The sequence below is a fragment of the Odontomachus brunneus genome, unplaced genomic scaffold (genome assembly GCF_010583005.1).
Source record: "Odontomachus brunneus isolate Ranch 3 - 2012 unplaced genomic scaffold, Obru_v1 Obru_scaffold_107, whole genome shotgun sequence".
Taxonomy (NCBI): Eukaryota; Metazoa; Arthropoda; class Insecta; order Hymenoptera; family Formicidae; genus Odontomachus; species Odontomachus brunneus.
Genome location: NW_022639557.1, coordinates 43,871 through 61,510, shown reverse-complemented (window position 1 = coordinate 61,510; position 17,640 = coordinate 43,871). Strand labels below are relative to the sequence as shown.

At 44.4% G+C, this 17,640-nt stretch overlaps 2 protein-coding genes across 2 annotated transcripts in view; one reads left to right on the top strand and one right to left on the bottom strand.

The window, feature by feature from the left end:
* Positions 1 to 17,640, bottom strand: part of LOC116849145 — a 93,959-nt gene that overhangs the window by 37,962 nt on the left and 38,357 nt on the right. The gene's annotated exons all lie outside the window — the stretch shown is intronic.
* The window catches only part of LOC116849146 (ell-associated factor Eaf-like), a 37,809-nt gene that overhangs the window by 3,150 nt on the left and 17,019 nt on the right, over positions 1 to 17,640 (top strand). The window lies entirely within an intron of this gene.

Below are 17,640 nucleotides of genomic sequence, written 5' to 3'. Positions count from 1 at the left end.
CCCCCCTCGAATCCCCGATATTGGGTATCGCGTTAATCCGAGCCACCAGCGAATTTCCGCCGAGTTACGGTTAATTTCGAGCCAGCCGAGAGACAAGTTCCTGCTTGGCTATTTATCACGCCGCTCTATTCCTTTCCAATCCCAGTGTAAATAACGTCATAATTAAAACGATCGAATCTCGGAGACCGCGTCAAGTCAATTCAGTGCATGTGTCACGATCGTATCTTGGCGTCTCTCTGCCGGCGCAAATAAGATATTGCAAGAATATCGCGTTGCGGATATTAAGGAAAGCATCACGGACTTGAAGTAGTCGTCCATGAGAGGAGCGTCGGGAAATCGCGATTTTCACCGAGCACTCGGTCGAATCCCGCGACAATTCCCCTCGCCCGTTGTCGTTTCACGATCAATCGCGGATACTTAGCATGAAAGTATCGTCCGAGACTTGACTTGGCAGCTGGCGGCGAACAGTGCACAGTGGCGAAAATGAATTACGACCAGCCACGATGCGCGCAAGTCGGTGAAAGTGCTTGACGCGCGCGACTAGCGCGCATAGCGAAGGAGAGGAGCTCCTTTTTTCGACTCGGCCGCCGTACCCCCCTCGATGCGCGCTGCACCTTGCACTTGGTGGATTTGCATACTGCGCGGCACCGAGAAGGGCCCGGCGAATAAGAGCAGGGTGGCGCACCCGGTGCATGCTGCACGGTGCCGACGTGTCGCCGTGGGCTCGAATTTCGGAGGTCGAGTCGACGAAAACGTAATAACATACGCGGCTGCGGCGCGCGCGCAGACCACGCTCGTTCTCTGCGTTTAACACAGTAATATTTGAGGAAGCCACTTGAGACCCTCTCACCTAACGAAGATGCACGAGAGACCGGGGAGGAGCTCTCATTAAGGAATAACGGGGCGGGTGGTGGAACTGGGACGCGCTTAAAAATATTTCAACTGTATCAAGATTTATTGAGCAGACCATTTATTATGGATGCACGCAAGACCCATATTTCGATCTTCGGCGGATAAAATATTCTCCTAGTTCTGAAATATTTTCGAACTTTCCAGACGTTTGGACACCGTTACGGAACTAGCGCGCGTTCGCGCCGGTGTATACGCACGCGGTATCTGGAACACCGAAACCAATTCCGTCGTGTCTCGTTTTCTGCGAGGACGACTCGCGGCGACGACAACGAGAAGAAGGGAAGGAGAGGAGAAGAAGAAGGAGGAGAAGGAGGAGGAAAGAGAACGAGGGTGGAAAGGCGCGCTCGCGAACGGGGGGCGAGGTGGCATTATAATAAAAGAAGCGGGGAACGAGAGAGGCCGTTACACTGTCTGCCTTGTGTTTCTTCCGTCTGGCCCAGAATGCGAGGCAGGCTTTCACTGCAGTTTTCTCGTCTGGGTCGGCTGCTCGCGCGCTCCTCTCTGTCTTGTTCTCTTTCTTTCTTTCTTTCGCTGTCGCGCGACGACGACGACGACGACGTCGCCTTTCTCGCCCTCCCGCCCTCCCTCTCTGTTCCTCTCGCTCTTTCCTACACGACGAACGTGTGAGAGTGTGCGCACGTCGGTCGATACCACTTCACGTGGCACTTTTAAATGTCATCAGCCCGCCGTTTCTTGAGCTCGGTCTCGCGAATCTGAGCCATCTCGAACAGAGAGAAAGATGGCAATCGTCTGTCACGGGGTTTCTCGCGAAACGCCGACCTTTGATCGTCGTTGTGGCGATCACGGAGTCTCTTAGACGAAAAAGATAAATGGGAAAAAGATCAGGGCTGCGTTGAATCTCAAGATTACGTCTACGTGATATATACATATCTTTTTTTCGTACAATGCAAATTATGTAGAATATTGTACATCATATTAAGATGTACGACAAGAAGTAATTAAATTTTGAGACAGTTACACTATATCTATCTTGGATATTAATTATATATGTGATGTTTGAAAGTAACATACTAATTTCTGTATGAGCAAGCGATATCTCCTTTGACATCCATAGACTACTCATTGTCTGCATGGATGACGTTTCACACATAGTTTGCGTTGTCTGCTCGTAGAATATTATAATTCATACGTGAACACTTAACCCTGGAGAAAAGAGAAACTGTGGTAATTGATAGGTAAAAGGTGAAAGAAAGGTAAAAGAAAAGGGATTGGACGAAATTTGATGCGCGAGACGCTGAATTTCTTATCGCTATCCTCGCGATCCGCTGATAATTTAGACACGCGATTATCGTCTCGCGTAAACAAGACGATAATGGATTCTCCTCCCACCGCGAAGGGATAGCGTCAGTGCCGCTGATGACGGCGCTCGCTGGCTCTCCCGATACAAAGAGAAGGATCCGCCGTTCGAAGGACGATCGTAAAAATCGCCCTAAAGACGCTCCATTTTACGAGGCTTCTTTCGAAAGTGGGACTCGGCTTTTATTCGTGTCTACGAAAGCGATAAAAATGTCGACGTCGTCGCGGTGTCGTCGCCTCGCGATAAGCAAACCGTAAATATATTACGCACGAGCGCGATTCCGATTTATCATTGTGCGCGTCTACACGTGCAGAGTCGTTCGACAAACATATAAACAGTTCATTTGTGTCTCTGTTTCTTTTTTTCTTCTACACGGAAGATAAAAGTCGCGTATATTTCGCATGATGTTTTGGCCATATGTACAATACTCCTGAGCCGAAATTTTAGCCCTATTCTCGGCCTGAATTTTTTAACATCTGTACACGGGAAGAACAGTGTAGTTGGCTCACACATCAATCTGGTTGGTACAACCCACAGGTACGTGTGGGCCAACGATACTGTTTTTATTGAGAGATGGAATGTGTGTGAGATTAGTGTATGTTTAACCCGAGTCGAAATTTTAGCCCTATTTTCGACTTGCTAACATCTATACATTCTAAAGGATCAGTATATTTAATATGAAATTGGCCAAATAGAAATTTTGATTCTACTTTCAGTCTTTTGTTATTCCATTCAATATCTATTTTGATATTTTGAAATCTATATTACTTCTTTTGATATTATTTAACCCGATTTCACCCGAGTCGGAATTTTATCCTACTTTCAGCCTCACTATTCCATTCAATATCTATTTTAATATTCTGAAACCTATAATATAATTTATTTTAACACTAAAGTAAAAGAAACTTTGGGTATCATCAGAATCAAATTAAGAGTTAATTGTATCATTAGAATTAAACCTATTTTGCTAACTTAGCTCCTACTACGTTGTCGAATTCAAGGTTTAACACAGGTCTAAAATTTCGACTCAGGTGAAGTCTTAACGCCCCAAGATGACAGAAAACGCTACTTGTATCCGTCGGCATAGTTAAGTAGAATGAAGAGAGGTTGATACACGCTTCAGAGTATCAAAGTAATCGTTGAGTGGAAGGAGGTCGAAAGTAGGATCAAAAGTTTCGGCCTCGGCCGTGAATCTCCGTCGCGAGCGTACGCGAGGTCTCGCATCTCGAGGAAATACCGTATGCGCGAATCGCGTCGCGCGACGTTGTTCCCGTTCTTCCTCCTCCTCGAGAAAAGAAAACACGCCGGTCTTTCGGTGGAGTTTCGTTTAGCGGTGGATCTAACGGTCACTCTAATCGCGCTCGTTAGTATAGCGAGCGCGGCGCGCTCGTTAACATGCGTCGACTCGTGACGGCGGCGGCACGCCACGCGCATAATTTGCGCCCAAGTACGAGCGCGTATTTAACCGTTAAGCAGGAGACACAATGGTGGTGAAGGGGAAGGAGGGGGGCCGCGAGAGGAGGCGAGCGCTTTTTGAGACCCGTTCAGAAATGAGAAACGGTCGGGAACGGGTAAACGCACGGGGAAACGCGTGCGCGCTCTGCACGTTACTTTATTCACCGATTTAAGTGACACTTGCACGTCGACCCCTCGGCTAACGAGAGCGTTACCCGTAAAATTCGCGAAACGCCCCAGTTAAATCCACTCGGCACACGCTGGACGCGCAGCCAGCGTGTGTGTGTGTGTGTGCAGCGCGGGAACCAATTAAAAACGATCGCGTATATAATTGTCAGTTCCATTCGGATCACTATTGGAAAAGTCAGCATTTGACGAACTCATTTGGGTGTTTGTGACACGTGTCAAGCGTGCTCCTTTTCCAGATCTCACTGCGAACATTTTAAGACTCGCGACCTCGGCGATCTCCCGCAGATTAACGTCGCGTCGCATTCGACACGGGAATAGAGCACAAAGTAGAGCTAGACTTATCTCCGGGGAAATTTCACAGTCCCGTGCGTTGCGACGGGAACACAACGGCGCACATGGAGTGCGCTAACCGCTCGCGTTCCCCGCGAAATAACGCGCGAAATATTTCTGCCCGACGCGTTCGGGAGATAAATCGCAATTTGACTGTACGTCGCATCCGACGTATGTATGTATATTTGTAAACAAATTACAAGATCCGAATCCGCCGCGTTATCCTCCTATTCGACGTCGAGCGGAGCTCCTCTCCGAAGGAAGGAGCCTTCCACGTGCGCGTTAGCGTCTTCCGAACAAGAAACACGCTGCTGGCTCGCACGCACGCACGTGGCCGCCTACGCGTGCGTAACGCTGCAAATATTAGCTCGAGTCGAAATTGAGGTCGATAGCCCGGCGGTTTTTTATCGGGCAGCCTCGTCTAGCGCAGCGGGCCGTGGGAAACGGCCGCGCGTTTACACAAGTGCGTGACTTATACGAGGGGAGGGAAGGGTGCTGGTGCTCCGATAGGTGGGTGGATGGTAGTGGTGATTCGGCTCGCTCGTATGATTTTCTATCGTAACCTCGCGGAGACATGTGTACGGGCCGATGCCGGGATCCCGAGCTGTCGTCTCGTTCTTGATAAACGACGCTAGGAAATACACGGAAAGAATGTTATAGTTTTCTCTTCTCATATAAATTCTTCTGAATTTTACTATGTTTCCAAGTAGTTCAGGAAAATAGACTGTCAGCACGGTCTATCTTGCTGAGGAACATAGTAAATTTTGTTAGAAATATACATTGAGAAACATATTTTATTAGAAATGTAAATGTTTGAATAGTACATTTCACACACACAGTTTCTAAAATATAAGTAGCACGTGTGAAATGAAAGAATAGTGAATCACTGCAGAATATCGATCTATTTCTCGGTTATAAAGTCTCTTAGTAATTTTCACTATAAAATTCCCTCCGTGTAGAGACGCGCGGAAAAGAAACGCCTGAGGAAATGTTATTTACGCTTTCGTGTAGATTTTTACCGTCACTTAAAAAATGTGTTTTGCTCAAATGTCACAGTTGAAATGTATCGCTGTTTTTTTTTATATCTGCTAGAAAATTGTCTATGGTACATCCGTAGAATTTACAACAGCAGTAGCAGCATTCTAACAATATTTGCAAGCAAATTTAGGGGAACAAGAGGATTGTATATTCATTTGTCTCTGCTAGTCTTGTTTGTCTACCATAGTCAATTTTTATGAAAAGTATGACTGCCTTTAATCTAGATAGGCGCCATGAGGAGACTTGCTAAATTTCACAAATAATTCATATAGAAATTCTATCTCTGCCATCTATTTCAATTATATACCAAATATATCATAGTATTTGCTGTTCATGTTTATCTCAGTTGATTCCTCGTATCCAGGTAATTTTCGCTGTGACTACAAGACCATTTTTTGACTAGTCGGTCCTGTGTCGAGTTACTATTAGATGCTGGACTTTCGATATTGATCCGATACTAGTGGCCGGTATTGACTCAGCGTTGCATCGCAGACGGGCGATAATTCGCGGCCGTGCATTAGTCAAGAGAGAGTTCTTCGCGTGGTGCTCGATGTCGGTTGTGTAACACTGAACTCTTTCAAAAGCGTGCATACATTATGTGCAAAATGCGATGAAATTGCATAAAAATCTCCATACGAAATTTGCCGGAGAATTCTATGAAAAACTTGAAATAATTTCCTCGCTCAAATATATTCTGGCATCTTTATGTTTACATATATAACGTATATTGCACGCATACATACGACTGTAATATACACTGAGTCACAAAATGATTTGGACGCATTTCGAGCACTGAAGTTGCAGCACTTCAAGATGTCAACGAATCAAGTTGAAATCATTATAAAGGCATTATAATCTTAACATTATAATCTTAACATTATAATCTTAACATTATAATTAGAATTACTTATATGACTTTTAATTTCAAGTATTATGTATAAGACTGGAAATCGTGTAATTCTCGATCTATATAAGGAATAGTAAATTCATAGCGCCACATTGAGTCATAAAACGGTTTGGATATATTTCGAGCACTAAAGTTGCAGTGCTTCAAGATGTCAAAATTGAGAGGCACTGCTGACGCATTTGCGTATGAATCGGTTATGACAGGAGCCGAAGTGACAGTACAGAGTGTATTAATACGTATTAACATGTCATCATGTTATCTTGTATTTATTTTCACACCCTGTACTGTCACTTCGGCTCCTGTCATAACCGATTCATACGCAAATGCGTCAGCAGTGCCTCTCAATTTTGACATCTTAAAGTACTGCAACTTGAAATGTGCCCAAACTATTTTATGACTCAATGTGGCACCATGAATTTACTATTCTTTATATAGATCGAGAGTTACACGATTTCCAGTCTTATACATAATACTTGAAAATAAAAATCACAAGAGTCACATAATACTTGAAAATAAAAGTCACAAAAGTCATAAGTAATTCTAATTATAATGTTAAGATTATAATGCTTTTATAATGATTTCAACTTGATTCACATAAGGCTGAAAATCGTGTGACATCTTGTAGGATATTTATGGCGTTGCGTGTACACGTGAAAGTATGTCATGACAAAGGCACACGCAAGCAGCGCGAACGCGTGCCGCGCGCGACGCCGAGGAGAACGGTTTTTGTTTCACGTTCCTGCGTCGATTTTTCGCCGAGATACGGCCGCTCGAAGCTTTCGGAATTTTCAAAGGCAGCGCGGTCCTTTGGCGGCGACCGGTGGCGGCGCACGTAGCACATTGTAGAAGCGCTTGACACCTCGGCGCAACATTGTTGCCCGGGCCTCAGTCCCCATCAGAGGGATTCGCCGCTCGGCGATATCTCTGGCTAGAAAAGTCGTAGGGACGTGAAACAAAGTGCGTTGAAAAGCTGAGACTGTTCCGCTTCCGATGAGAGTGCGACCATTAAGCCTAATCTGTAGTGTGCTCTTTGCTTCCTGTTTCTTGTTCTGTCTTTTTTTAGTTGAAGGCTTAAGGTGTGAATCAGAAAGAGATAAAGAAAAAGAAACAAGAGATAAATAACACATTGTAGATCAAGCTTAAAACCTGATCTACAATATGCTCTTTGCTTCCTGCTTCTTTCTCTTTATCTCTTTCTGACTCAAATCTTAAGCTTTAAGCTTGATCTACAATATGTTCATTGCTTCCTGCTTCTTTCTCTTTATCTCTTTCTGACTCAAACTTTAACCTTTAAGCCAGAAAAAGACAGCAGACAAGAAACAGAATACAAAGAGCATATTGTAGATTAGGTTTTAAGCCAGAAAAAGACAGAAGACAAAAAAATGCAAAGAGCATATTGTAGATCAGGCTTAGTCTACATTGTCGATTAAGGCTCCTGAGCCTTGTCTCCCTCGCATTGTCTCCCCTTGTCCACAACCTTGCTTTAATTCTTAAGCCGTAAGAAATTGACCAACCACAGTTGATTATTTTTAAAATAATATACTGTGGTTAGTCAATTTATTACGGCTTAAAGATTAAAACAAGGTTGTGGACAAAGGGTCTATCTCTTTTCAATGACGTCAGAAGCGGGAAAATGCATGCTAAAAATTCTTGCGAAATTCTTGAAATAAAAATATATAAAGTAACACTTGCAATCGATTAAACAAATTTGTAAAATATTCCGTGCACTCCCCTCTTGCTCTAACAATCAATAATTTATTATAAATTAATCTGAATAGAAATAGGCGAAGAAATAGATTAAGAATATGAATTTTGTGTCACGTTAATTTACGTCAAATTATTGATAGAGCAAACAGAGAGCGCACGGAGTATCTTACAAATTTGTTCAATCGATTGTAAGTATTACTTTGGATATATATGGATATATATTTTTATTTTAACGTATGTCGCAAGAATTTTTAGCATGCATTTTCTCGGTTCTGACGTCATTAAAAAGAGATAGACAATGCGAGAGACCAAGAGCCTTAATCGTGTGCTCTTGAGCCGGAGATAAGTCTACGATCAAAAGCGCGATTTCGACTTGAGTGAGTCACAAAGAAAGGAAACGCATTGTAAGCATAATCTTTCGTTTATTACAGTATAATTTATAACTCGTGTCTTAACCCTCTGCATACAATCATATTTTTTGAGACATAGCGGAATCTGGATCGTGAGATCCCAAACAGCTTCTGCGTTTTTGGCTTTTAGTTGTAAGATAGTAGTAGTAGCGCAATAAAGATAGAGATATACCAACAGATTTATTTGGGAATTTTTCCGAACTTTTTATGAAAGTGGTGTGCGATCGAATATTTGTTCGAGCCCAATATTGTACGCGGAAGATATAATATTTATACACTGTTCCAGTTTACATTCTCGTTGTTTGTTTTAACTGGATGAGATTACAAAAAATCATTACAAAAAAGTTGTAGAGAGTGAAATGAAACAGCAAATAAGATACGGCATATTAGAAGTTTGTTTTGAAAGTAACGAAGAGCAGATAACGTTGGAGAAGGTTTCGTAGGAGGAGTGGATCGCTCGGAGCAAAATATTTTCAGAGCCACACTACGTCTAATCCGTGTATCGCGCCGTTCACTCTGTTAAGAGTGAAGGTGCTCGTTTAACGACTGTCGCACATAAGTAAACGCGATGTTTCGCGACGGTCTCTCTCGCCACGACGACGGCGAAAGGTCTGTGCATGCACATATCTTTCAAGGATCTCTCGCCGACGGCGCTTCGAAAAGGCAGACTCGTGACGCACGGAAAACTTGTTGCGGAGAACAAACATTTCGACATTGCGAGCGAGCGTCCGAGTTTTTCAGACCGATCACTGCGCAACGCCTGCGTCACCGGTATCGGGTTTCACGGAATCTCCGAGATATATCTTGATTATTTTACATATTATAGAGCACGTAAGAGAAAGTTGTCTCAGGTTGAATCGAAGGAAACGACTTGCCGCGAGCTCCATAAAGATTCGTCTGCAGTACGCGGAGTAGATATGGAGTGAGAAATAAAAATGATGTACTTCGCTTACGTTTCTATATTCCAACGCCGTTGAATCGGAAGTATCTCTCTTACCCAAGAGAAATATTTCCGGTTCAAGACAGCTATAGCATAAACGTAAGCGAAATAAATTATTTGTACTTCTTACTCCAACTCACGTTCACTCCGCGTATTGTAGACGAGCCTTAAAGGCTCATCTATACAACAATGGCCGTAAGGCCATAAAAGCGCAAGAAGTGAGCAGTAAAAAAATTGTCCAATCGCAGTCGATGATTCCCTTTGCGACCCGGAATAATCGATCGGTCAATTTGTCGTACTGCTTCTCATGCTTTCACGTTGTGGATGGTCTTTAAGAGTCAGCGACGGGAACGCGGCGGATTGACGCGTTAAATTCCGAGTCTCATGAATCACAGTGGGACAATTAGCCGCATTCCCGCGGACGATCCGCGATCAATTATACTCCGCCGTTAAGACATTCAGACGAACTCGGTCAGGTCGCGCGAATATCCACGGAGCAACCAGCGGCGGCGCCCCGATTCAATTTTATATCTCCCCGCTCGTTTCCACTTCTTGAGAATTTCAATATATTCTCCTCCATTCCAAAAATATTTCACGAACCACTCGGGAGCCGGGCTGCTCTCGCCCACGACGAGAAAGAACGACGGACGGATATCGCTCCGACTGCTGAGAGAATTATCGCATATGACTCCAACGTAACACGTAATAATCGGTCGTCTCGGGACGTTTAATGGCATCGCGACGAATTTAAGTCGATACCCCTCGCCGGCCGATCGGTGGCTGGTCGGTCGGTCTGTCTCTCTCGTGAGAAACGTTACGCTTCTCCTGAAACCTACCCGAGGCGCGTAGGCGACAAATCGCCGACAAATCGCGATCGAGATATCGAGCGGCTCGTTGTCGCGGTAACCGTTCGAAGCGGCGCGCCTCTCTGCCGTGGAAAAATACCTTCTCGCGCGCAGCCCCTGGAATCCCGCCGTTCGCGCGCGCCTTCTGCGACCCCGCGTGTGCGAAACCCGTTTTGTTTCCGTGCATGGAAACAAAATTTCAGTTCGGGTAAGTGAACGGGGACCGGACGAAAGTTCTCCTGACGAGAAGTAATATCTCTGTTAGTCCATGGATTTACAATGTACTCTCTTTGCTTCCTGCTTCTCCCTCTTTATCTCTTTTTGACTTAAGTTGTAATATGTTCTTTGCCTTCTTTCTTTGCCTATCTCTTTCTGACTGAAATCTTAAGTCTTCAGCCAGAAAAAGACAGGACAAGAAGCAAAGAGCACATTGTAGATTAAGCTTAAAACCTTAAAGCCTGATCTACAATGTGCTCCTTGCTTTCTGTTTCTTTTTCTTCATCTCTTTGTCACTTACATCTTACGCCATAAGCCAGAAAAAAAAAGAGAACAAGAAAGCAAAGAACACATTGTAGATCAGGCTTAAACTTTCAGCCAGAAAAAGACAGAGAACAAGAAGCAAAGAGCGCATTGTAGATCAGGCTTCACTGTCGCCAAAAACACTCGTTTAGACATGAATTGAATTGTATTGAAACTTGATTGAGATGAGTGAGAGAGAGAGAGAGAGAGAGGGGGGGAGGGGGGACGATCGGTTTGAGTAGGAACCTCCTACGGGAATCTTTCTGTTCCTACAGCTAAGTTTTTTTCATTTGGTCCCCAGACAACAGAAAATTCAGTTACGCTCTGACAGAGTTGTTCTTTCCGTGTAAGAATATATACGGGAAGAGTATAAACACGCTTCCGAGCGAACGGCGAGAGACCACTGCCGCCGCCTCTGCGCCTGCTGGCATAAAAGCGTGTGCGTTCCCGTAGCAACGCGCGGTGGAATAATTTCCCGGTCGTAAAGCGACGCGACGCTCCGCCGGGCGACGCGCAGCGCACACAACGACGGTGAAAAGCGGAAGCGGCAAAATATAGGAAAATTACACGCGTGTTGAATTATTCCGCGGTAAACGGTCGCCGTGTGTGTATGTGCGCGCACACGAGAGAGAGAGAGAGGGGGGAGGGATGAGAGAGCGACACTAAAAGAATTCCTGACGATTCGCACGTCGCCAAACAACCCTCTCTACGTGTGGCCTCGCTTTTGACAAATTTTCGAATTTTGCAAAGCGCGAGTCCGGCAGCGCGCTCGTTGAAAAAAAAAAAAAAAAACACCGCTTTCGCGTGGAGAGCGACAGAAGAGCCGGGGAAACGAGGGGGAAAATGTACGCGACTCCTCTTTCACGTCTCCTGTGAGAACGAATCGCCCGACATCAGGAGCCCGTGTAACGATTCCGACGATTTCTCTGTCGAGATCCCACCTGCGGTTTAACGAGATCTCCAAGAAAAACCCTCGGTAACTAGCCATTAATCACCGCGTCCCCTGTATTGCGACAGAGACTCTTCCTTGGCGAGCGAATCGCGTTCGTCTCTAATTTCCCGTGAACTCTGCTGTAAAAGATTTTCACGCGTCGACCTGTTCTTTTCGTTGATTATGTTGATTACGAAACTTCCATAGCTGAAGCAATGAAAGGGCGCGATCTATTAGAGTACCTTCTAATTTGCACGAAAAAAAGAGAAATAAGATCGGAGAGACGTAATTCACGCGGCGGCGACACGCGTCGCTGCTTATCGCGGCCTTAAAAAGCACGCGGCGCCGCCTCCACCGTCGCCGCCGTCGCTGCCGTAAACGTTTCAACGGGGGACTTGTCGCAATCGGACAGACGTCTAGACGGATCGCCGACGCTATTATCCGGGCCTTGTTAAACGCGCTTATCTCCGTCAAACGGGAAGCCCGTTTCGCGTTGCTGTGCGTCGACGTCTATGCCAGGCGAATTGCGCAAGTGTGTGCACGTAGCGCTCGCACACCTACCCCACCTACAATAATAAATGTATGCGTGTGTATATGTGTGTATGTGTGTGTGTGCGCGCGTGAGAGCGAGCGTTGTTGCGTCACGTTTCTGCGCTTTTCTGCCGCCTCTCGTTGCAGCAGCCTATTGACCTCCGTCTATTCGGACACGCGTAATTAATCCCCTATAGACGCGCGTCGCCGAATAATGCGCCCGACGCGCTAATGCTTCGGGCCTGTCGGAGCGGATCGCGCGCATCCTCACTCTGCGATTTCGCGGGTTCCTGAAATACTAGAACAGTCCAATTCGTCACCAGCATCCTCGCGCGTCTCTTACTGACCAAAATTCGCTTCTGTTGATTGAATATCCGAAGAAGACTTCTCACCCTAAAGGTAGAGTGAGTAATTTTTATTTATATCGAAGATCTTAAGAGCTCTCCCTCTACACCAGAATATTATTGGTTCCTTGTTTTTTTTCATAAATTCTTTCCAACTTTACTATGTTTCTAGTAGCGCGGAAATAGAGTTTATCCTGCTAAGGAATATAGTAATAAATTTCTATAGAAACAAATTATATATATACTCTGACACAAAATATACATATCAGAAAAATCGAAAATATCCAGTAAGGTACTAATAACGTAATTTACTTGTATCTAAATTCTTTTATAGAATAGAATTTTTAGAATAGATTTTTTTAAATAGAATAAACAATTGTTCTCAAATGAAAAACTAAAATTTCATGAAAATGTATATTTTCTGATTTGAGAAATATTTTATATTAGTATAAATCAAATATGATGTTATCAGTACTCATCCAGTAAACATGTTTTTCTTATTGTAGCAGCATTTTTAATAAAACATTTCAATTTTTAATAGCACGTATAATATGAAATGATAGTTACTGCAGAATGTTGATTTATTCGAGCTCATAACATTCTGATTTATATATACACTGTATATAAAACTCCATCCGCGTAGTATTTTTTTCATAATCCATTGAGAAGCTGATCTCTTGCGAAGTATCATTTGAATGAGTAGGAATTACTCATCCCTGTCTTAGGCTCAGTTCCATAATCTCCAGTTAATTTAACTAGCTGGTTATTCTATTGGACTTGACCAATCGCATTTGACATTAAGAAGAATTAATCAGAATTAATCAATCACTATTGGCACTTAACCGGTAGTTAAAATTAAACGGATGTTGTGGAACTTGGCCTTAATTGTGCCATAGGTTACTCCATCTTTCTAGGGTTAATAAAATTTTATTTGAATGAAACAGACTTCTTCCTTCTTCTTCTCGTCGCACACGCGATATCCTCGATTAAAACCGACCGAGAATGGATGCTTTCGGCGAATTCCCACGGTGCGTAGCCCGACGTGATCGAGTTTGAATCGCACGGACAATTTGGTTCGTGCAATCGAGTCTGGCGGACAGGAACGTTACTTCCGGTACTTCGATAACGCGCGCGCGCGATCGTCCTTAGACTACTTCGCAATTTCATATTTCTGCAATATGAATACACAGCGATCGCTCGCGCGGAACTCGACGGGATCTAACGGTTCCCTTTGCGGTACGTGTACTTATTGAAATCGCGGAGAACGATGCGCGAAACGACAACGACGACGCGAACGACGACGAGTGCGAAGCGTCGGATTTTTATTTTTTCATAAATTTTTCAGTCCGCGCCCCAGTCGCAGCGACAGTGACATCGCTGTATTTATGAGATGACTAACTCGCCTAGACATTTGTATTATGAAAAACTGTCCGCCCTGTCATTAGGTCGCAGTCGCACGTGTTCATCACGCGCGACCACTCCGTCATTTATATAACTCCGTTATCATTCATACAATTCTCGCGCTCGTCAATAACTTCATTAATTCGCGGCCTGCCGTCGTCAATGGCAGCGACAGCAGGAAGTTGGAACAAAAGTAGAAAGACGCATCGCGAACTTTGCATTCAGTTAACACGTTCGCTACCGCGTGATTTATTTGGAGAATTCTCTCCACAAACTATATTTGTTTTCATGTAATTGTGTAGAACATACTTGGTCTGTTTATGTGCCGATATACAAAGAAAAATTATCATTGTCATAAACAGATAGCGAACATAAGTTAACGTTAAGTAAAATTGAAAATTTAGAATAAAGATGAACTTGAAGTAGAAGATGCGTCTGTCGCATCCCGAGTTGAAATTTTAACCCCACTTCCGACCTCAATATTCCATTTAACACTCCTATTTTGATACTCTGAAGTCTCTACATCAATGTTCTTTGATTCTATTTAACTTACACTGAGAAAAAATATCTTGTATTTGTACTAAAAATTATAATCACATAGAAAAATAATTATATAAATTATGGTCGAAGAAACTATCTTTTTGTTAAATTCTACTGTGACGGTAATGCTAATAACCTTATATGTTATTATTACCATTTTACAAGAAAAAATATGTGGTTAAGGCCAAAAATAACTAAAATTTTAGTTAGGTTAACCATTCTTTTTTCTCAATATACCAGCTTTGCTTTGTTAGGATCTAACAATTTGTGCGTTCTATGCCATTTAGAGTTCTAAACAGGATTTCAGCTTCCATGTGTATTGCATATACACTAGTCAGAATATACAAGCGTTAGAAAACTCAGACTCAAAGTAGGGCTAAAATTTCGACTCAGGATATGTGATGCTGATCGCGAGCGTCGATCATAGTATGTTTCACCGGTGCGATTCGTAGAGCTCTTTACTCTTTAGCAAAAACGACACGGCATGCAGAACAGGTTTCTTTGTCGGGGATTTCGAATCCGCGGACGATAAAATTCAAGTATCGGTGTCGCGACACGAAGCGAAGCTGCGACCGATATGACGACACAATGACGAGACGCGAATTGTTTAAACGTCGAAGGTGCAGCGGCGATCGCGAGATAATTTTTCCCACGATCGAGGACCGCTCGCGGGGTCAGAATGCGGAGTTTTCTCGCGATTTTATCGCGCCGCCTCGTTCGTAACGCAACGTCGGGTCCGCGTTGATTTACAGTCACTTTGTATTGAAGGCGAGTATTATATAAAATATGATTCGCCTCGCCGCGATCGATAGGTGGAATGACGAAACGCAGCGCGCGCGCGCGCGCTAATAAAGGAAAAGTGAGAATGGTCGGTGGCGGACTGTGGCGAGGGGTTGACGAGAGATTAGTGTATCGAGAACAATATTAATTTTGCGACGCTTGTATACGACAACTGCAACTCGCGTATGATAACGTGGTAAAGTATATGCGTTCCGAATGACATTAATTTACCGTATCCTTGGTAATACGATCGTCACTTAAGCTGTCGTACAATTACCGGAAACCAAGGCGGCGACGACGGCGGCGGTCAACGTGTTAATTCTTGAATGGTCGCTATTCAAGGAGAAGCGCGCGAGCGGTCGCATTGGCGCATCATGTGCGCCGTCGCGCTGTCATCGCGCTGAAATATGACATCTTGCTCGAAACAACGAGGAAGAGGGGCAAAGATCTCTGCCGTGAATTCAGTAGACACCCTTGGATCGATGATTAGTCGCATCGTACGGAGTTTTAGTCGTTTGACTTCGGCCGACAAACCACTTCGGACTTATCGCCGCGAGAGAAAGAGCGAGGGTGATGAATACGCGTCATCGAGTATCTACGACTTTATTCGCTCGGCGCATTCCTCACGCACACCGTCTTCGGAACGGGTGACCCGTGGCCGACCCCGCGGAACCGATTAAGGGTTAAAAACGTTCTTGCGCGTACGCAGATACGTTTCTCACGACGGAGCAGGGAAAGCGCTCTTTTCCACGCGAAGAAGAGGACAATTTTTCCTCTCTTTCTTCCCTCTCTTCTTCTCTTTTTCCTCGTATGTCGTCGATTATCAGCGTTTGGTAAGACCTTTTTGTCCCTCGACAAGTTTTTCTCCGATCAGTCTGAGAAGTGCACTCGCACGCGGTCGAAACAATCGGCCCCTTATCGCTCGGCATTCCCCTTCGTATCCGCGCGAGCGACTCCGTTTCCCAACCAACCGACCGAACCTCTCTCCCTCCCCCTCACTCTTTCCCTCCCCTACCTCTCTCGCGTTCACATTCATGCGAGTAGCTGCTATTATTTGCAGATCAAGAACCGCGCCGGCAGCGCGGCGGTGTTCTGATATCGGCTTTTTATCGCGCCATTCCTCTCTCTTTCTACTTCTCCCTCGTTTTAAAGCACCGCGGACGCCCGCGGTTCGCGCAAAGATGCTCGCGTTGTATCCTGACGGGAGGACCACTTTAGACAGTCTTGAATTCGCGACGAGATAATCTATTGGTCTTTAAAACCGCATTCGCCGCGGAATTGTATTTACCGACGTATGTGTATGCGCGCTTATTACGAGATTTTTTTCTGAAGGAAAGTCTCTTTGCGAGGCATCGTCTTATGAAAGGACCGATTGCGCACGGGTGCCATGCGAAGCGTACGCAACCAAACGCACGCACGTGTCCAAATCTAGGAGACCTGGAGTGTCTTCCGCGTTAGACACGGCGCATGCGATCGCGAATAAAATCCCGTCGCGAGTTACAGATTGTAGACTTTAACCTTTAGGCTGCCGGCATTTTTTCAATAAAAAAGTGGTTTTCTTTTCTCAAAAATTTTTCTATATAAGTAACATACACATGGCGTAGAATTTTGAGATGTGTGCAGAGCCACAAAAGTGGCTTTCCCGGCAGTCTAAAGGTTAACTGAATACGCGCGCCGCTCCTCGTTGGTCGGTCACGCGTTTATGACGACGACGGACGCGCTGAACGAGAATCGATTCGTTCTATCGCCGATCTGGAACCTCTCATCGATTCGTTCTATCGCCGTAATCGAATCGATTCGTTCTGTCGGCGAGACCGATGCGCCGCGCCGGCGATGCGGAAACGCAGCTCGTGAATATCTCTGAAACACTTAGGCGACGTCGCGGACAGCGCGGGATGGGAGAACGGGAACTGAGATTTTTTTTTATTTCCGCACACCTCGATCTCGATTAGCGATAATTTGACGGGGAATTTGATGGAGAAAGCGCGTTGCGATCGGCGAGCAAATAAGAGAGATACATTTCCAGAATGGAAAATCTATCTCCTGCTACAGTTCTTAGAAGGAAACGCCCCTTGTTAGAATATCTCGTCGATTTTGGCGGGCTTGGAAGATGCTGCGGAGCAGCTGAAAATAAGACACACGTATTTACGTGTATCTGCATGCTCAATGAGAGAAATCTGAATGCAAAATTGTGAAGTAAACTGAATACCATAAAACTTCAGTTTAACATTTTCGTTAGAACATTTTCTTGTGCACTTATTTTATTTTCCCCCGTTTTGCGAAGTATCCAAGGCCCATCAAACTCGAACAGAGAGAGAGTGTATGAAGTTGGCACCCCACTTTTTGAAATTTATAATTTTGAAAGTTGTTCCAGATTGTTCTGACTTTGTACCACATTGTTCCAAAGTGATATTGTTTCATTCGAAACGGTTTTCGAATAAAACAAAAAAAAATGATTTTTTGAACTGGCACCCCACTTTTCGAAAATCGAAAATTCTGATACCGCAATAGATTGTTCTAGTTGTTCCAAACATTGTTCCAAA